Below are 22,267 nucleotides of genomic sequence, written 5' to 3' on the forward strand. Positions count from 1 at the left end.
TAGTCTTAGCTCATACAGGTTCCTGAAATCTGAGTCTTGGGTTTTTCTGTTCTATCTGGAAGCCCAGCAAATTTTGCCTGAACTTCAGTCTCTTAAACATACCATGAAGCCATCGATTCCCACCCAACCAAAAACTTTTCTTACCTCCTGGGATGCTGTGAGGAAGCCAGCTGCAGGCTAACTGGGAACTTCCAGCTCTCCCTTTCCATCCTCAGCTTCAGGAGGACACCTCCCTTTCCCTCTCCTCTTTTCCAGGGGGTACTTTTCTCCCTTTTGTTTCCTGGGCATAATCTCTTCAAGTATTGGGAAGACAATTATTCCTTGTGTCATACAGAAAAACCTCCTATGAGATAAGAGAGCATGAAGGGACTGACTGAAGGGACAGACCACCTTCTCAGAGTGGATGAGAGTGGGATAAAGTGCAAGAACAAAGCAAAAATTAACATCTCAATCACTTATACTTATCTCTTATAGTGCCTCACCCATTGTGGGAGTCCCCTCCCCTCATAACCTGAAGTACGTGTAAAAGAAGGAAAGGACTGTCACTAATCATGCGATTCAGTTCTTGGGTGACCAAAGGAATGCCCTAAACCTCCATCAGTCACCTAGTCCTTATAATCTGATTACAATCATCATTTTCTTTATTCCTCAAATTTGAAACCAGAAGGAGGAAGGAAACTTAAGTTACAAATGTCACCACCCATTTATTTAAAAGTCATATCATTCTGCGTATGCAAATGCATTGTATTCACTTGCAAGCTACCTAACTCCATTTACACTAGCTATACCCTTCAGGATATCAAAGAAGTGCAATAATCTCTTAACTGCCCATGGGCAGGTGAGACTGAAGTGAAAAGATTTAGCCAGGAATAACAGATGAATGTTGATTTTAGTAGGGCTTCTCAGGTGGTTCAGTTGGTAAAGAATCCTCTGCCTGCAAGGCAGGAGACGCGGGTTTGATCCCTGGATTGGGAAGATTCCCCTGGAGGAGGGCATGGCAACCCACTCCATTACTCTTGCCTGGAGAATCCTATGGACACAGGAGCCTGGTGGGTTACAGTCAATCAGATCACAAAGAATCAGACAGGACTGAAGCAATTTGGCACACAAGAGTTTAGAAAGAGACCAATGGAGATTATTTTTATTTTTTATAAATGGCTTGTCAAGTATTCATTCATAATTAAACTGACAAGGAAAGATAAACCCATTTGAATGCAGAGTTCCAAAGAATAGCAAGGAGAGATAAGAAAGCCTTCCTCAGTGATCGCTGCAAAGAAACAGAGAAAAAAAATAGAATGGGAAAGAAACAATAGAATGGGAAAGACTAGAGATCTCTTCTGGAGAAGGAAATGTCAACCCACTCCAGTATTCTTGCCTGGAGAATCCCAGGGATGGAGGAGCCTGGAGGGCTGCCATTAGAGATACCAAGGGAATATTTCATGCAAAGATGGGCTCAATAAAGGACAGAAATGGTATGGACATAACAGAAGCAGAAGATAAGAAGAAGTGGCAAGAATACACAGAAGAACTGTACAAAAAAATCTTCATGACCCAGATAATCATGATGGTGTGATCACTCACCTAGAGCCAGACATCCTGGAATATGAAGTCAAGTGGGCCTTAGGAAGCATCACTACGAACAAAGCCAGTGGAGGTGATGGAATTCCAGTGGAACTATTTCCAATCCTAAAAGATGATGCTGTCAAAGTGCTGCATTCAATATGCCAGCAAATTTGGAAAACTCAGCAGTGGCCACAGGACTGGAAATGTCAGTTTTCATTCCAATCCCAAAGAAAGGCAATGCCAAAGAATGCTCAAACTACCGCATAATTGCACTCATCTCACATGCTAGTAAAGTAATGCTCAAAATTCTCCAAGCCAGGCTTCAGCAATATGTGAACCATGAACTTCCAGATGTTCAAGCTGATTTTAGAAAAGGCAGAGGAACCAGAGATCAAATTGCCAACATCTGCTGGATCATGGAAAAAGCAAGAGAGTTCCAGAAAAACATCTATTTCTGCTTTATTGACTATGCCAAAGACTTTGACTGTGTGGATCATTACAAACTGTGGAAAATTCTGAAAGAGATGGGCATGCCAGACCACCTGACCTGCCTCTTGAGAAATCTGTATGCAGATCAGGAAGCAACAGTTAGAATTGAACATGGAACAATAGACTGGTTCCAAATAGAAAAAGTAGTACGTCAAGGCTGTATATTGTCAGCCTGTTTATTTAACTTATATGCAGAGTACATCATGAGAAACGTTGTGCTGGATAAAGCACAAGATGGAATCAAGATCGCCAGAAAAAATATCAATAACCTCAGATATGCAAATGACACCAACATTATGGCAGAAAGTGAAAAAGAACTAAAGAGCCTCTTGATGAAAGTGAAAGAGGTGAAAAGCTGGCTTAAAGCTCAACACTCAGAAAATTAAGTTCATGGCATCTGGTCCCATCACTTCATGGGAAATAGATGGGGAAACAGTGGAAACAATGGCAGACTTAATTTTGGGGGGCTCCAAAATCACTGCAGATGGTGACTGCAGCCATGAAATTAAAAGATGCTTGCTCCTTGGGAGGAAAGATATAACCAACCTAGACAGCATATTAAAAAGCAGAGACATTACTTTACTGACAAAGGTCCATCTAGTCAAGGCTATGGTTTTTCCAGCAGTCATGTATGGATGTGAGAGTTGGACTGTAAAGAAAGTTGAGTGTGAAAGAATTGATGCTTTTGAACTGTGGTGTTGGAGAAGACTTGAGAGTCCCTTGGACTGCAAGGAGATCCAACCAGTCCATCCTAAGAGAGATCAGTCCTGGGTGTTCTTTGGAGGGACTAATGTTGAAGCTGAAATTCCAATAATTTGCCCATCTGATGTGAAGAACTGACTCATTTGAAAAGACCCTGTTGCTGGGGAAGATTGAAGATGGGAGGAGAAGGGGACAAAAGAGGACGAGATGGTTGGATGGTATCACTGACTCAATGGACATGAGTTCTGTAAACTCCAGGAAGTTGGTGATGGACAGGGAGGCTTGGCGTGCTGCAGTCCATGGGGTTGCAAAGAGTCGGACATGACTGAGCTACTGAAGTGAACTGATTGTTGTATTGAAAATGATGAGTGACCATTTGTCAACATACTGGAAAGTCTATCTTGGAGCATCAGGGCTCAATGAACATGTCTTTGTAGGAGGCTGACCTGGGTGAGGAATGAAATAGCTGTTAGTTCTGTCAGGTCTTTAGTTTCCTGAGAATATATAACTGTGACAATTGATTGAGAACTATGATTTTTTTTTTTACATGTTAGTGTGTTCTTAACTAAAATCAAATTATATGGACATTTTATTGTTCTCTTTATTTGATTGTGAGAAACAGGTTAGGGAAGTGAAGAACTGTAAATGTCCTTTTACATTGTATTTACTGTGTGGAACTGGGAATCTCTAAAGTTCCACTGACTCTGTATTTATGAAGTGGCCACGGAAAACATCTGTGAAAACTGAAAGAAAACTGTAGAGGAAAGTTCCTGAATAAAGGATTGTGACGTATGTTGTCAGCATTCCAGCACTTCCTCACAACAGCACCACATTACAAACAATCTGTTTTTCATTATATGGCTTAAAACATAATTTAAAGCTGGCTCCACTAACTAATAATCACGTCTCAATTCCCAGTGTCTGACTGATTGTGGGTTTTTCCGTTTTGTTTTGTTTCTGTGTGTGGGAGGAAAGGGACCCGGCCAGCTTTTTTGACTGTTGGAATAGATGTACTCTAGCACCACCTACTGGGCATTAGTTTGTAGTGCCCCAAAGCTATGGTTTTTCCAGTGGTCATGTATGGATGTGAGAGTTGGATTGGGAAGAAAGCTGAGCGCCGAAGAACTGATGCATTTGAACTGTGGTGTTGGAGAAGACTCTTGGGAGTCCCTTGGACTTGCAAGGAGATCAGCCCTGGGATTTCTTTGGAAGGAATGATGCTAAAGCTGAAACTCCAGTACTTTGGCCGCCTCATGCGAAGAGTTGACTCATTGGAAAAGACTCTGATGCTGGGAGGGATTGGGGGCCGGAGGAGAAGGGGATGACAGAGGATGTGATGGCTGGATGGCATCACCGACTCGATGGACGTGAGTCTGAGTGAACCTCGGGAGTTGGTGATGGACAGGGAGGCCTGGCGTGCTGCGATTCATGGGGTCACAAAGAGTCGGACACTACTGAGCGACTGAACTGAACTGAAATTACAAAACAAAACAAAATCAGATTCTTTTGCCAAACTTTCACTTATTTTCTTGCTCTTTTTTTCTCCTTCCTGCATCTTCTTAGTTCCTGTTGTTCTCTATTCAGTGTTATTTATTTCCTTCTACCTATTCAGTTCAGTTCAGTTGCTCAGTGGTGTCTGACTCTTTGCAACCCCGTGGACTGCAGCATGCCAGGCCTCCCTGTCCATCATCAATTCAAACTCATGTCCCTTGAGTCGGTGATGCCATCCAACCATCTCCTCCTCTGTCGTCCCCTTCTCCTCCTGCCTTCAATCTTTCCCAGCATCAGGGTCTTTTCCACTGAGTCAGTTCTTTGCATCAGTTGCGCAAAGTATTGGAGTTTCAGCTTCAACATCAGTCCTTCCAATGAATATTCAGGACTGGTTTCCTTTAAGATGGACTGGTTGGATCTCCTTGCAGTCCAAGGGACTCTCAAGAGTCTTCTCCAACCCCACAGTTCAAAAGCATCAATTCTTTGGCGCTCAGCTTTCTTTATAGTCCAAATATCACATCCATACATGACCACTGGAAAAACCATAGCCTTGACTAGACGGACCTTTGTTGGTAAAGTAATGTCTTTGCTTTTTAATATGCTGTCTAGGTTGGTCATAGCTTTCCTCCCAAGGTGCAGGCATCTTTTAATTTCGTGGCTGCAGTCACCATCTGCAGTGATTTTGGAGCCCCCCAAAATTAAGTCTGCCACTGTTTCCACTGTTTCCCCATCTATTTCCCCTGAAGTTTGTTTTCTGAGTGTTGAGCTTTAAGCAATGTTTTCACTCTTCTCTTTCACTTTCATCAAGAGGCTCTTTAGTTCTTTTTCACTTTCTACCATAAGATTGGTGTCATCTGCATATCTGAGATTATTGATATTTTTCTGGCGATCTTGATTCCATCTTGTGCTTCATCCAGCCCAACATTTCTCATGATGTACTCTGCACAGAAGTTAAATAAGCAGGGTGACAATATACAGCCTTGACGTACTCCTTTTCCTATTTGGAACCAGTCTGTTGTTCCATGTCCAGTTCTAACTGTTGCTTCCTGACCTTCATACAGATTTCTCAAGAGGCAGGTCAAGTGGTCTGGTATTCCCATCTCCTTAAGAATTTTCCACAGTTTGTAATGATCCACACAGTCAAAGGCTTTGGTATAGTCAATAAAGCAGAAATAGATGTTTTTCTGAAACTCTCTTTATTTTTTGATAATCCAACGAATGTAGGCAATTTGATCTCGGGTTCCTGTACCTTTTGTAAAACCACCTTAAACATCTGGAAATTCACAGTTCATGTACTGTTGAAGCCTGGCTTGGAGAGTTTTGAGCATTACCTTACTAGTGTGTGAGATGAGTGCAATTTGCTCTTTCTCAATATATTTCTCGTATGCAATTGTCTCAAACAAGTATTTTTACAATTTATGCACAGGTTGAAGATGAGGAAAGAAGAGGTCCATGCCAGGTCTTCATCTTAAAATGGTGACTCATGGCTAATTAAATTCAGAAAGGCATTGTTATGTACAGTAAATATTAATGTTAAATTTTAACATTTCTACACATAAATGTCTTTGTCTCAACTTTTCTACTAATTAGCTGTAAGGTAGCACAAATGCCCCAAATGTCTATCTTCTCACTTGGAAAAGAAAGCAATGCTAATAGTACATAACTTGTAGCAATACTGTGAGAACTGAGTGATATATATGCACACAAACTCTTTGGCACAGGACCATTTCACACGGTAAATGTGCAAAAAATGTTTTCTATTATTATCATCTTTCTGAAGTAGAAATTCAGATTTTCAGTCATCTCATCACCTTAGAGTGCATGAGGGAGTTATACATGGTAAGAACTTAACAAATGCCTTTTGAATTAACTATTTGGAAAACATTAAATTATTTGCAAATAAATAATGATTATTCTCACCCTTGAAATTCTAATGTTTTTCTTTAGTAAGCTATTGAAAACATTTAATCACTATTTTCTGTCTGAATATATAGCAGAATATCTATTGTGTACGGTAAAGCAGAAACAAAGCATTATTACCATGGTTATGAGCCAGCCACTCTACTAATCCTTTTGTAAATATTATATTAACTGGACAGAGGGTCCAGAATCTTGATTTTACTCTGAGTTTTATTGTTAACTTTCTAAGTAAAAACTGAGCACTGAAGCTTAGTTTCCTTGAGAGAAGGGTAGGCTATCCAATGTCTAAAGTGTCCTTCAGCCCTAATATCCTTACTATTATTCTGCCAGCCTTTTCAAAAGTAGAGACATTACTTTGCCGACTAAGGTCCGTCTAGTTAAGGCTATGGGTTTTCCTGTGGTCATGTATGGATGTGAGAGTTGGACTGTGAAGAAAGCTGAGCGCTGAAGAATTGATGTTTTGAACTGTGGTGTTGGAGAAGACTCTTGGACTGCAAGGAGATGCAACCAGCCCATTCTGAAGGAGATCAGCCCTGGGATTTCTTTGGAAGGAATGATGCTGAAGCTGAAACTCCAGTACTTTGGCCACCTCATGTGACGAGTTGACTCATTGGAAAAGACTCTGATGCTGGGAGGGATTGGGGGCCGGAGGAGAAGGGGATGACAGAGGATGAGATGGCTGGATGGCATTACTGACTCGATGGACGTGAATCTGAGTGAACTCCGGGAGCTGGTGATGGACAGGGAGGCCTGGCGTGCTGCGATTCATGGGGTCGCAAAGAGTCGGACACGACTGAGCGACTGAACTGAACTATAGATTAGAGCTGAAATGAAATGTTATTGTTTAGTAATAATTCAGCATTAATACTGGCTGTCATTCTGCTTGCCTCTATTCTAAAATGACAGGAGCAAGTGAGATGGATGACCAAGCTAAGTTGTACCTCGACTCATGACTCATAGAAACTGAGATATTATAGTACGTAGTTTTAATCAATTGAGCTTGTGGTAACTTGTTATAAAGCACTAGGAAATTAATATACCTTGTATATCAATTCAATTTTAAAACATCGAAACAGCATGATGAGGAAATGAGGATAAGGAACATTTAAGAGTGATGAAGTATCTATATCATATCATGATCATGGTATAGATTACATAAGTATATATATTTGTTAAAACTCATTGAACTATAACACTTATTGGTTCATTTTAGTGAATTCATTTCAGCGAAATTATACCACAATAAAGCTGACTAATGAAAATAGTGTCTGGTTATGGTAAAACATTCAATATATATATATTTGTGAATGGATAAAATTTTACTGAAAGTCAATTTTATTCTTTAAATAATTTGCAAATTTAGGAAGAAATTATTTTCTATAATAGACCATATGAACCAGTGTATAAACAGACATATAACACACAGTATGGATTTTGAAAGTGTACAATGCATGCAGGTAATTATTAATCTCATGTGTCTGTGATGGTGAGTTATCTGTAATAATAACTTGAAGAGTTTGCCCTTTCAACGCAATCCAATGTTGTTTTCTTTAGGTTTTGAGGATTCACACGAGTTTTTAGTCATTCTAAAATTTCTGAAAAGGTTTGTCACAAAGTGATCAATTACAGTTTAGAAAGTCACAAAGACATTGAGAATTCTAACAGTACATTTTGATACTAGAATTAATGCAGTCTGAGTAACAACAGAAAGCATATTGTGTTAAGTAAAATAGGTTTACAAATGGGGGGGTCCCATTGTTTCTTAGGAAATAATACTTTTCATGTCTTTAGAGATATTAAGATAGGGTGAGATTTGTTGTTGTTGTTGTTGTTGTTGCTCTGGGTCCTCACTGCAGTGCAGAAACTTCTCTCTCTCTCCTTTTTAAAAAGATACAGCCACTATGGAGAACAGTGGAGATTCCTTTAAAAACTGGAAATAGAACTGCCTTGTGACCCAGCAATCCCACTGCTGGGCATACACACTGAGGAAACCAGAATTGAAAGAGACATGTGTACCACAATGTTCATCACAGCACTGTTTATAATAGCCAGGACATGGAAGCAACCTAGATGTCCATCAGCAGACGAATGGATAAGAAAGCTGTGGTACATATACACAATGGAGTATTACTCAGCCATTAAGAAGGTATTCTTTGAATCAGTTCTAATGAGGTGGATGAAACTGGAGCCGATTATACAGAGTGAAGTAAGCTAAAAAGAAAAACATCAATACAGTATACTAACACATATATATGGAATTTAGAAAGATGGTAATCATAACCCTGTATGTGAGACAGCAAAAGAGACACAGATGTATAGAACAGTCTTTGGACTCTGTGGGAGAGGGAGAGGGAGAGGGAGGGGGCGGGATGATTTGGGAGAATGGCACTGAAACATGTATAATATCATATAAGAAACAAATTGCCAGTCTAGGTTTGATGTAGGGTGCAGGATGCTTGGGGCTGGTGCGCTGGGATGGCCTGGAGGGATGGTGTGGCGGGGGGAGGTGGGAGGGGGTTTCGGGATTGGGAACATGTGTACACCCGTGGTGGATTCATGTTGATGTGTGGCAAAACCAATACAATATTGTAAAGTAAAATAATAATAATAATAAATTTTTTAAAAATCTAAAAAAAAAAATTAAAAAAATCTGTGTAATTTCCCCTCCTTGGCTGTGGATAGAACTGTGAATATGATGAGGTATTATTCGTATGTTTATGTTACATTTTATGCAGGATTTTTTGTAACATAATAAATATGGTAAATAAATATTTTAAAAATTTTATTTATTTTAGTTTTGGTTGCATGGTGCTTTCATTGCTGTGTGGGCTTTTCTCTAGTTACAGCAAGTGGGGCCACTCTCCAGTTGCCATGTGCGGACTTATTGCAGTGGCTTCACCTGTTGCAGAGAACCAACCCCAAAGTGAGCCAGTCCAGCGGTTGCAGCTGCTGGGCACTAGCACACAGGCTCGTCGTGCCACATGGGCTTAGTTTCTCCTCAGCATGTGGGATCTCCCCGGACCAGGGATCAAACCCATTTCTCCTGCATTGCCAAGTGGATTCCTCACCACTGCACCACCAGGGAAGCCCTAAATCGCCAGACTAAAAAAAAAGATCCCAACATTGAGAAAGTAAATATTCACATAGGATAAAATAAATATATTAAGACATTTCGTAGGAATTTTGGTAATGCATATTAAAAGGCAGAGGAATATAACTGAGGACTCAAACTAGTTTTCCTTTCCTTGTCTTGCTTTCTGGTATTTCAGGAGATTGTCTTCTTTATCCAAATCTCAAATAAGATAGGACTGGTTAAAAGCTATGACTCCACACTGAAAGCAGTGATTTGATTAATGAATGATTGATATAAAAATAAAGTCCAAGAATATATCTCATATATTCATAAGGCCTCAAAGTACCTTTCAAGATCCTCTAGTATCTCCTTCCAAAATGCTTTACGGGATCAGATGTTCGTTGCCCATAGGCAATTATCTCTTTACCTGTGCTCAAACATCTCAGGAACATTGTGTGTGTGTGTGTGTGTGTGTGTGTGTGTTTGTGTCTGTGTGAGCAGGTAGTGGATTCTTTGCTATGCAACTCAGATATCACAGTTTATAACATGGACCTGATAAAAATAGATACGATCACTTTTTTTTTTAACAGAGACTTTGAACTTTCTCCTTAGCACTATTCAGCTATTTTCTTCCATCATAAGAGACATGCAGACAGTTTAAATGGCCAATAGGCTGGGAAGTTATTAGAAGGATTCAGGAATAAAGAAGGTCAATGGATTAGATGTCATTTGAAGTTCATTATGACTCAGATTCTATGATTCTATAATTTTTCTGAAGGCATATTTATTCTGCACCCCCTCCCTAAATTCAAACTAGTGAGCTGGGACTGTGTTTTTTTCATGCAAAATCCTGGTTTTTGCATCTCTCTGTGTTAAGAAATACCATATTTTTTTGTAACTCACCCCATATAACTTGAGGAAACTGCTATATTTTGTTTTGATATAGTTATGCACTGTCATAGCACAGTATTTATTATCATGACTTTTTTAAGCAAAATATTGTTCACATTTTGTAAATAGTGAAAATCTTTTCTCCAATTTTATGTTTCTCTTTTCAAGGCTGTGAAACTTTGTATTATGTGCTAAAATTTCCTAATTTCTCTGTTATGAAATAGTGGATAATTTTTGAAAATGCATATAGATATATTATGCTTTAAAAATGATTCAGTTGTTTTATTTAAATATATGCCCTACTGTTGAGATTTTTCCCTTAAATGTCATTTTGTCCACGGATATTCTCTAATCTTCAACCATTTAAATTATTCAGGCTCTAGACTTAACTACTCCTGTACTTAGGTACTTAGTTATAAATATTAACTCTGAGAACAAACTTTATCATTAAGCTGGCATTAACCTATCCAACTTTATTGACAAGAGAAAACAAAACAAAACAGGCTTAAAATTTGAAACACCATTGTGACATTTAAATGTTTATTAAGACATTCATATTAATGATAGGATAATTTATAAATATATATAAACTTCATAGTGGCCATCATAACTCCAGCATCTGTTTTTAGTAGGCTTTCAAGGTTTAAGATATCAATCCAACATCTTGCCTTTAGCATTTGAAAGATAATTAGTGGCTTCAATTAAAGGCCAATGAGGGACTTATACCATGCAACCCACACAGAAATCAAACCTATGATTATTCCAGTGTTATAATGAACTGTACTCCAGACACAAAAAACCTCTTAATGAGGTAAAAAACACAAGGAAAAGTCTATGTTAAAATGTCACCATGTCACCTTTTACCATGTTATGAGGCATCCTTTCAAATAAATTATTAGCAAACAGTACTATGTCAACATGTTGTAAAAAACAGCAATAAAATTACTTATAAAAAGCAAAGAATCCTGTATGAAATAACATATACTTTAAATTTTGAGATGTGCATTTTGAAAATATTTTTTAATGTTCCAGAAATTTGTGAGAAATGGCTTAAAACTATAAAAATCGAGGGGGTCGTTGCTGTTGTAGTTAAATCTTTTCAAGTAACTGGGTGCTCATTTGAGGGGAGAAAAACAGCTGTAAGAATAACTTTATAAAACACAATACCAGACTTTTAAAGACTATTTGGAAATATGTTTCACAGAAAGTTTCTACCTGTACTCTAAACAGGTAACAAACAGAAAGGGTAAATATAAAAATGAACATTTTATTAACTAAAGTATCCCAAGAGGATAGCCAATATTAACTTAATAGATAAGTGTGGAATGAATGGATATGCAATCAAGTGTAGTGTTTTAAGTCTTAAAAATATCTTGAAAAATTTTGTATTTTCAATCATATTTCTAAGACACTTTTCCACTTTATTTATTCCCTGAACCTTGGCTATCTACAAGAATCATGAAAGAAAAATATACACCATATTTATGGTTGAGTCTTGTCTTTTAGAGATAAAGTCATTCTTCCATAAAGAACACATAATTATTTTAAATAATGGTCTAAATGTTAGTGGTGTATCACCATAAATTTTAGTTGTATAAACTAAAAATTCTACAGTGTATAAAATTTTTACAGTGACAAGATTCTAAGCAATTAATGTTACAACCAGTGGGAGTCATATTTTTATATTTCCTCTAAATAACAATGTATAATGATAGCTGATATTTTATTAATAAAAATCATTTGTTCAAATGACTTCAGCCAGCCATCATCTTGTTTAATTTGCTCTGATGCTATCAAACATCAGTGCTTTAAAGAAGTGTGGAATGAGAGTAGGGATTTGAGGTGATAAAAATAAACGAAAACTCATGTTTATAACCGTACGCTATTTTATTTTTGGTCATAAAATTAATTCTCTTCCAAGACTTGCAAACTCAAAACTTAAGTGTTTCTTATAACATTTCATGGGTTTCTTGAGCTTTGAACCTAGCTTAGTAACTCATTAACTTTCAGGTCATCTTGAAATATTTCTTATGGAATCCATGTTGATTTATCAGGTATGATAAAGTTTTAAAAAACAGATAAATATTTTAGGGATATTATATACATTTATGGGAACACTATTAAATAATAACGAGATTACTTTCATGGAACTTTTACCTCTTTTAAAGTTCATGTTATATCTTGTAACAGAAATAAATATGTACAGTTCCAAGATAGAAAACATTCATAACAGTTAAGGTTATAACTAGGATGCTACTTACAGATGAGAATATGTCAAAGAAGTAAATCTGAAAAGGCTGTGATAGTAAGAATAAAATAAATATTCATTATACTGAAAATAATTTTAAAAATTAAATATAGCAAAGGAGCTAATGGCAGTTTGTAAGATAACTAATGATTAAGTTTCACCACTGAAAATCAATAATAACATTAGTAACTAAAGATCAGTTATAATGCCAGTCATGGTGGGAGGCTGCAGGAAGAAGAGAAAGCAAATGAGATGTCCTCCCAGTCTTTCTGTAGTCTTAAAGGATAATCTTGATTAAGAAGATTACTGTTTTTGGCTTGGATGGCTCCATTATTCTGATTTTGTCCATTCCAACTGGAAATAAACATAATTGTGCGTTGTTTTTTTTTTTTTCTTTCTTAGATCTAATGCAGACAAGTCATCGTATTAAGATAAGAGGGGTTATTGTTTCCCTTTTAATCAAAAGAAGGTCTGTTTAAGATATATGCTTCTTACATATAAATTTTATCAAATTTTTTTCTAAATAAAAAGAGTGAAAAGAAAATGTCTCTCATGTAAAGTTAAGTTTAGGAAGCATTTTGTTTTACCTGAAAAATAAATTTAGATGCTGGACTGTGAACCCATTGGGACATCATGGCTGAGTCTTCATCAGGTATGTTTTATGTACCTCCTGTGTGTCTGGTTCTAAGCTACCAGATGCTGGAAAGAATGGAAAATAAAAACTCTAGTCTTAGGCAACTAACTCCTTATTTCCAGCCTAAGAAAACATGTGTGTGAGTGTGTGTGTGTGTATATGTGTGTGTGTGTTAGTTATTAATACAACCAGTGATTTGGTAGAACTCTAAATTAAAAGATACACATCTGACTATTTTCTACAAAAATCAGAAAGAATAGATTTCACTTTCAAAGATACAGTTTTGAAGATTCTCAAGCTGTGGTACAGTATGAATTTAGTCACTTATCCAGATAATGTGCTTCACCTAACAGCCGGAACCTACCTCTCAACATGACATTGTGAAGTGATTTTTCAAAAGTCCTTTGAGAGAGAGAAAAAAAAAAAAGCTCTGTAAAAGAAAACAGCATATATATATATATTTGGATAGCCATGAAATAAATGCCTTCAAAAGTATTGCTTATGGAGTCAAGCAATGTGATGGTTTCAGTTTTTTTAATACACTGTCCTGCAATACAGATTCAAATATCAGAAAGACACTTACTTAAAGGCCAAAAATTAATGCTGTTAAAAATTATTTTGGTTACTTTAAGTCATGAGAAAGGATGACATTTCCAAGCTTGTCTATTCTCCCTTGTCCAAATCCCAAGAAATCATCTTCCATGGGGACACTGCTGCATTGGGATGACCATGTGCAAGTTTCACATTTTTCTGGGCTTTTTCCAGTTCCACTCTGATTCCTTGCAGTTCACGGGCAGCTGAAATACAAGGAAGAATAAGGTTGAATCTTCCCAGAAAGTATCATTAGAATCACTGCAGCTATTTCATTAATGAAAACCTTTAGAAAAATGCGCTGATGAGAGAGTATCTGGTAGAGTTTAGATTGTGGTGAGGGGAAAAAAGAAGCAAAACGCTGAACATGTGAATTTACATAATTAAAGATTGTAATAAATACCACTAAAGAAGTAAATAGGGTGCTGTGGTAATGAGGTTTGATTATGTAAAGCTGGTTAGAGACGATATCCCAGAGCGGATGGGTTTGAGGTGTATCTTGAAGAGTGGAGAGAAGCTGACCACAGTGACAAGGAGAGGCTTGGCACTCCCGGTACACTAGGGGCTTCTTCACACTCCCCTTCATGGTGTTCCTTGAGCATAGAACATGTGTTCCACTTCTACCCATACATTCTTATGCTTTAGCACTCAGCTCAGGCATTCATCTGCTCAGAGGTTATTCCTGAATCTGTCTTTGCTATTCTTCTCCAGGATGTGTTAGATTCAGTTTCTTATTGCTCCCCTAATAATCCACAAATATCTGCCTTACCACACTTCCCTTACTGCACTGAAATTATATGTCCTTATGCCGTCACCCTTATTCCATTTTATAATCCTGGAATCTAGCACTTTGCCTCATAAATTGTGACTGAAAAAAATGAGGGTTTATATTCAAAAAATTGCAAATAAAACTTTGAACCATGACAGAGCAATGAATGATACAATAAAAGCTTCTAACTGAGACTCTACCAGGCCCAAACTTTGAATTATAAAGTACACATTCCAATTTACCTTTTCTCTCTCCCATTTTTCTTTTTCTTTGTTTGCTTGTTGAAGGAAATGTTCTTTCCTTCCATAAAACTATCATTTTCCTTCATCAGAGCCTATATACATTGTAAGAAGCTAAAGGGAAAAAGGCAGAACAGTAGATTTTCCATTATTAAACATTGTTATCTTTTTATATATGCTTATTTTTGAGACAGAAAAAGAAACTTAAAAATCAATTATAGTCTCAAAAATTTTTAAGTGAATTTCTAGGGAATATTATTAAAATCATGTCTGCATGCTATTTAAAATGAGCTATTAAATCATCCCATAATCTGGAAGTGAGGTTGAAAGCTTTAATTCAAGTTTTGTTAAGTGGATTTATCAACTGACTTTATATTATCAGATTTACTTAAGTACTTCTCACCTATTGTCTCTGCAGTGGGCAAAATAATGGCATCTGAAAAATATCCTCCCATTGGATGTCTTAATGCCCCCAAACCTGTGAACTAGGTTACATGACAAAGGGAAACTGAAGTTGCAGTAAAATTAAGGTTGCTAATCAGCTGCTTAAATTAAGGAGATTTTCCTGGACTATCTGGGTGGCCCTAATGTCATCACAAAGGTTATTAAAAGTGGAAGTATTCTTAGAAGAGGAGAGTCAGAGGCAGAGGTGTGACAACAGATGTACTGTCAGATACTATGTTGCTGGTTTCAAAGTTGGAGGAAAAAGCACAAACCAAAGAATACAGGCAGCTTTAGAAGCTGCAAAAAGCAGGAAATGAATTTTCCCCTAGACGGTGCTCACATCTTGATTTTGGCCCAGTGAGAACTGTGTTGGCCTTGTGACCTGCAGAATAAGATAATAAATTTGTGTATTTTTAAGTCACTTAATTTGTGGTTATTTGTTAAAGATATAATGAATATGAATATAGTGAATGTATTCACTTATATATGACAATATATGAATATATAATGATATAATGAATATAGTAAATGAATATAGTCTTCACTCCCCAAAATTGAAGTTTGAAAAGTAACTCAAGAGAAAAATAACATAGTATTTTTTTCAAGTACACTATTAATTTTGTAATTTACAAGAAGCATTTTAAATTAAGACTACACCATTGATACTATATCAGTTCAGTTCAGTTGCTCAGTCATGTCCGACTCTTTGAGACCGCATGAATCGCAGCACACCAGGCCTCCCTGTCCATCACCAACTCCCAGAGTTCACTCAAACTCATGTCCATCGAGTCGGTAACTCATGCCATCCAGCCATCTCATCCTCTGTTGTCCCCTTCTCCTCTTGCCCCCATTCCCTCCCAGCATCAGAGTCCTTTCCAATGAGTCAACTCTTCGCATGAGGTGGCCAAAGTATTGGAGTTTCAGCTTTAGCATCAGTCCTTCCAATAAACACCCAGGACTGATCTCCTTTAGGATGGACTGGTTGGATCTCCTTGCAGTCCAAGGGACTCTCAAGAGTCTTCTCCAACACCACAGTTCAAAAGCACCAATTCTTCGGCACTCAGCTTTCTTCACAGTCCAACTCTCACATCCATACATGACCACTGGAAAAACCATAGATAACTCATATGAATCTGCTGTATAGCATAGAGAACTCTATTCAGTATTCTGTGGTGATCTAAGTGGGAAAGAAGTGTGGCTGATTCTCCTTGCTGTAATAGTAACTAACACAACATTGTAAAGAAACTATACTCCAATAAATTTTTTTTTAAAGATTACAATTAAGGAGAATAACTTCTCATACTGACCCAAGTGAGAATACAAGGAAGTAGTCAAGCTAACACCCCAAGGTCCAAACTTCTAATCTTCCCTCTGTTTCTCTTCGTGAGTTCTAAGTCTTAGAGTGTGAAGAAGCTTCCAACCTGAGTTGCTGGGGCTATGAAAGCTCTCTGTTTCCTCCTCCAGAAGACCAATTATCAACACTGACACTTGAAAAGATACAGAATTCTACAAATTGTCTACAAGACCATTTCAGACTTTTACAAATGTAAATATATGATTAAATACATGATTGCAGTAGTTTTCTGCAAATAAGAAAAAAAAAAGTGGAGTAACTGCATGGCAATTATGTTAAGCATTATTCTTTAGGACTAAGACTCTTGAAGGCTGAGAAAGAACTTGCATTTATCTGTTGAATTTTACCTTACTTAAAGAAGGTAGCTGGAGAACCAAATGGCAACCCACTCCAATATTCTTGCCTGGAGAATACCCATGGACAGAGGAGCCTGGCAGGCCATGGTCCATAGGGTCACAGAGTCGGACACGACTGAAGCCACTAAGCAAGCAAGCAAAGAAGGCGTCTACAAATAGTTTTGAATCATTTCCCTTCTACTAACCAAGAATACTAACAGCAGAGGGAATAAGAAAAGAAATGTGTGGATAATAGCAGGGAGGATATTTAACATTAAAAACGAGCTGCCATACATCAACATGGATCAGCCATAGGTATACTGTTCACTCCCTCTTGAGCCTCCCTTCCACCTCCTACCCCATCCCACCCCTCTAGGTTGTCACAGAGCCCTGGTTTGAATCCCCTGATTCACACAGCAAATTCCTGCTGGCTATCTATTTTACACATGTCAGTGCATGTATTTCCATGCTACTCTCTCCATTCATCCCACCCTCTCCCTCCTATTCCCGACTCCTGCCCCCATGTACACAAGTCTGTTCTCTATGCCTGCCTCTCCACTGTTGCCCTGCAAATAGGTACATCAGGACTATCTTTCTAGATACCATTTTTTTTCTGTGTGTGCGAGTCACTTCAGTCGTGTCTGACTCTTTGTGATGCTATGGACTGTAGCAGGCCAGGCTCCTCTGTCCATGGGATTCTCCAGGCAATTTCTTTCTTTCTTTCTTCAGGTTGCCATTTTTTTTTCTCCAGGGGATCTTCCTGACCCAGGGATCCAACCCGCATCTCTAGCAAGTCCTGAACTGGCAGGCGAATTCTTTACCATTGTGCCACCTGGGTAGCCAAGGAAAAGTTTACATTCCAATTACCTTCACTGGACCTTACCAGTGTTTGTTCTTCTGTACTACTTGGTCATAACCTGGTTCAAATATTCTCTTTGGTATTTTTATTTTTCTCTCATGGTCATATTTATAGAGACATGAGAGAGAATCCTCATAAAAGTATATTAGCTAAATGCAATCTCTGCTCCTTACTACTTGGACACATTTTATAGCATAAAACCTCAACAAACCCCAATTTTAAGGAGAGACAGTAATGATTAAGGCCACCCATTTCTTATTGTGCTGGTATTAGTAACATGAAGAGTAGCTGAGACTCTGTATCACATGTCTCCCCTGCATTTGGGCATGGGTAGCATTACTTTTCAGCCCAGCGGTAATCAATACAACCTGGAGCTAAATGGTAAAGCAGCTGCCTTCCTTAGTCAAATCTAGACTTAGAAACATGCTCACACATCACTCTTGGAAAAGGTATTTTTTGGCTTCAAAAATTTAATCTGAATAGGTTAAAAACAGAGTTTTAGCAGAAGGTAACCTTAAGCATGAACCCCACTTGGGTCTTTATACCGGTATTTTTGTTTTGATGATCTTTCCTTATCTTTTAAAGCTTATGAGGATTTTTCAAAGCATGCTTTATTTAGAGTTTCTCTATAACTCCCTGCAAATGAGGAGAATGGTAAATTTAGTGATAGAGATGGATTATATTTTGGGAGACTGGAAAAAGATCAAGGTCTTAAAGAAATAGCAATAAGTTCTCTTACACACACACACATCTCCCACTAAGTTACACATCGTGAGCACCACTAATTTCACATTTTTATTTCACAACATCTGATAGTCATAAGGTATCTATTAGCATTTTTAGACCCATTTAAAAATATCACAAGAAACTAAAATAGAGCCACATGCTTACTAAAAACAGGTCTGCTACAGTGTCCAGGCAATCATAAGAGAATAAAAACTCACATTTCCAAACTTCATTAAAGGAATGATGAAAACTCACTTTTACTTATCTGAAATATTCAGAGTCTGGGTGTGACTTAATGGGAACATTCATATCTCCCCACTAGAATGTAATCTCCAAGAAGGAAGAGATTTTGCTTGGTTGACTCATTGCTGCATAGCTGGCACTTAGAATTACTGCCTGGCCCAGAGTAGACATCTATTGATCATCAACTAAACAGTTCAATGAATTAGAGTCTGACACAGAAACTAATAAAACACTATGAGACAGTAGTTAAACTTAATGCAGGCATTACTGATTCCTGAGTGCCTCATAATGATGAAATTAAAATATTGTCTGGATCTGCTGATGTATCGGAGAAGGCAATGGCACCCCACTCCAGTACTTTTGCCTGGAAAATCCTATGGACAGAGGAGCCTGGAAGGCTGCAGTCTATGGGGTCGCTAAGAGTTGGACACGACTGAGCGACTTCACTTTCATGCATTGGAGAAGGAAATGGCAACCCACTCCAGTGTTCTTGCCTGGAGAATCCCAGGGACTTTGGAGCTTGGTGGGCTGCCGTCTATTGGGTCGCACAGAGTTGGACACGACTGAAGTGACTTAGCAGCTGATGTATAGTGTGTTTGCTGCAATGAATCAAAATCAAGAAAATGTGTAGATAAACTTTATTATATAAGTAGAAAATTACTTAATTTCATACTAGAAATGGGTGAATGCTGCAAGTTGAAATGATCTGTCTGTCCATTGACGTTCCTAATATAGTAGAAGGAAAAAAAATGGTGTCTTAAGTGCTTAGTGTCTGATGTCATTGGTAGTTTTGTAAACCTCTATAGGGTAGAAAGGTTTTGGCACTAACCCGTGCATTGTCCATAGTTCTAATGCATCGTATCGACCTCTAGTACTTCTAGAATGGCAGACTGCACATTCAAAACTTCAAGCATTAAACATAAATAACTTATAAATAGATAAAGACTGTCTTGGTGCCTGGCATGGAGATTTACGTAGCTATTATTAAAGACCTACATTAGTTCACCTAGATTGTACTCCTGCTATATATAGAAGAGGATATTGTTCAGTTGCATCAACAGGTTCTCCATATACTCAGCATTCGTCAAGCCTATGCATGAGGGGCAGGAGTGAAAGTGATATACATGCAGATGGCGGTTTTGCGTGTGTACTTGCATTTATGTGTTTATCTATCTAGATGTCTTCCCACCTATAGACCCACAAGGTAAGTTCTTAGTAGCTTTTCGAGGTGTGACCGGATATGCATGTTTTCCTCTACACTATTGGTCAGTAGGGGGCGCTATCACCTACCTCTGAAGCAGGACGGTACAAATGCAAATTGATTTTTTGTGAGGACCTGTACATCAGGTCCTGTACACATTGTTTTCTCAAAATAAGAACTGTAGATTTTTATTGCCAAGTACGTGATGGTGTATAATTTTTAACAAGATAATAAATTAGGTCAATGGTAGACTTTAGTACTTATGTACCATAGCATAGGTCTTCCCAGGTGGTGCTAGTGGTAAAGAACCTACCCACCAATGCAGGAGACATGAGATTCAAGTTCGATCCCTGAGTCAGGAAGATCCCTTGGAGGAAGAAATGGCAACCCACTCCAATATTCTTGCCTGGAGAATCCCATGGACAGAGGATCCTGGGCTGCTACAGTCCCTAGGGTGGCATAGAGTTGGATACAACTGAGATCGCATGCAATTCATGCAGTAAGACAAGGTGTGTATCCTTTACCTTTTCATCTTTTCTCATAAAACCCGTTTGCTTGATTATTTGTCTTCACGTTGCATTTGGTGCACATCCTTTGTCATCTGCAGATATTCAGGGAAAAAATGGAAAAATTAAAAAGGACAATAAAAGTCCATATGACATATAAGCCACTTTTAAAAATTTAACATGATGTTTGGATTTATCTCAAAATTTTTATCATCTACTGCATATAAGCCCTATATTAAACACTTATCAGGCATATTCTTATTTAGTTCTCAAAAATTATCTTCACAATTGGTTTTATTAATCAGATTTTACTGGTGAAGGAATCACTGCTTAGAGAAGATGGGAGACTTCTTCAGGCTCAAAGCACTAAAAAGTGGTCAATTTGACATTTGAACCCTAGTTTTTTACTCTAATTCCATGTAACTTTCTCTTCTAAATTACTCCTCTAATCAGCTATTTGCCCAGCTGCTGGTACATGTCTAGTATATCAGATTACTCTCTCTTCAGAGATAAGTTTCCTCTTCCTCATTCTCATGGCCTACACTTGAGAAAAACATCTTGCTCAATTTTATCATGTGCTAAAGGTGCTGTTCCGTAAGTAACTGTTAGTTGCTCAGTCGTGCCTGACTCTTTGTGACCCCATGGACTGCAGCCCACCAGACTCCTGTGTCCATGAGATTTTCCAGGCAAGGATACTGGAGTGGGTTTGCCATTTCCTTCTCCAGGGGATCTTCCCAATCCAGGGCTCGAACCCGGGTCTCCTGTACTGCAGGCAGATTCTTTACCGACTGAGCTACAAGGGAAGCCCAAAGTGCTAATGTCATTCAAAGAATCTGTTACTTTTATGTTATGAAGAGTCAACCATTCTGCTCTGTGCTAGCTGGGCCTGGCATACAGCAGAATGTTCTGGGAAACTTAGGCAGTCAGTGGCCTTGTCACCTGTCCAGAAAGGCAGGAAAACCACAGAGACTAAGAGGTTGAATCATTAAGAAGCTGACTAGAGGATAAATGGAATCTGTCCACATATCCCCACTGGGGCTTTGTTAATGATATTTATTTTTTATTTACTACAATGTCTGATACAATTATCATGCCTTATAATTGCATTTGGGGATATAAGGAAAGATGTCTTAAATCTAAACTTTTTTTTAATCAAGATAACCAGCAGTGTATGTTATTCAAAAGCTGTTGGGTCTTATTTGTTGACACCTTGTTATCAAAAAGGAAGGTGAGTTATTGAGTAATTTCATTTAATTCTTGGAAATTGCACACAAAATACATTATAATAAAAAACATGCAGGGTCTTCCCTGGTGGCTCAGTAGTAAAGAATCCACCTGCCAATGCAGGAGACATAGGTTCTATCCCTGGTCCAGGAGGATCTCACATGCAATGGAGCAGCTAAACCCATGGGCCCCAACTATTGAGCCTGTGCTCTAGAGCCTGGGAGCTGCAATTACTGAGCCCACGCACTGCAACTACTGAGGCAAGCATGCCCTAGAGCCCATGCTCAGCGATAAGAGAAGCCACACCAATGAGAAGCTCGTGCAGACAGAGCTGACACAAGCCCTGCTTGGACAGGGCTTCCCTGATAGCTCAGTTGGCAAAGAATCCGTCTGCAATGCAGGAGATCCTGGTTTAATTCCTGGGTTGGGAAGATCTTCTGTAGAAGGGATAGGCTGTCCCCTCCAGTATTCTGGCCTGAAGAATTCCATGGACAAAGATCGGACACGACTGAGCAGCTTTCATTTTCACGCTCATACACAACTGGGAAAGTCCATGCAGCAAGGAAGATCCAGCACACCCCAAAAATAAATAAATTATGAAAAAAAGAAACATGTAACAGAAGCATAAGCTCTGTTTACATGGAGTCATTATTCATTATTTGTGTGTGTATTGATATAATTGTTTGTTTGTTTAAGGATATGATTATCCTTAAATACCCTTGGCAATTCCTAAACTTTGATTTTGTTTATTATAGGTGGGATCTT

General features: G+C 38.2%; 1 long non-coding RNA gene across 3 annotated transcripts in view; it reads right to left on the reverse strand.

The window, feature by feature from the left end:
- Positions 1 to 13,773: 13,773 nt before the first annotated feature.
- Positions 13,774 to 22,267, reverse strand: part of LOC120873646 — a 52,540-nt gene continuing 44,046 nt past the window's right edge. For 2 of the 3 annotated variants that reach the window (XR_005723505.1, XR_005723509.1), the window contains exons 3-4: positions 20,297 to 20,373; positions 13,774 to 13,808 (exon numbers count right to left, since the gene is read on the reverse strand). This is a non-coding gene — a long non-coding RNA (uncharacterized LOC120873646). Of the gene's footprint in view, positions 13,809 to 16,120; positions 16,158 to 20,296; positions 20,374 to 22,267 lie in introns of those variants that run through there. The other variant, XR_005723515.1, reaches the window with a different exon arrangement.

Source organism: Oryx dammah, unplaced genomic scaffold (assembly GCF_014754425.2).
Source record: "Oryx dammah isolate SB20612 unplaced genomic scaffold, SCBI_Odam_1.1 HiC_scaffold_1, whole genome shotgun sequence".
Lineage (NCBI taxonomy): Eukaryota > Metazoa > Chordata > Mammalia > Artiodactyla > Bovidae > Oryx > Oryx dammah.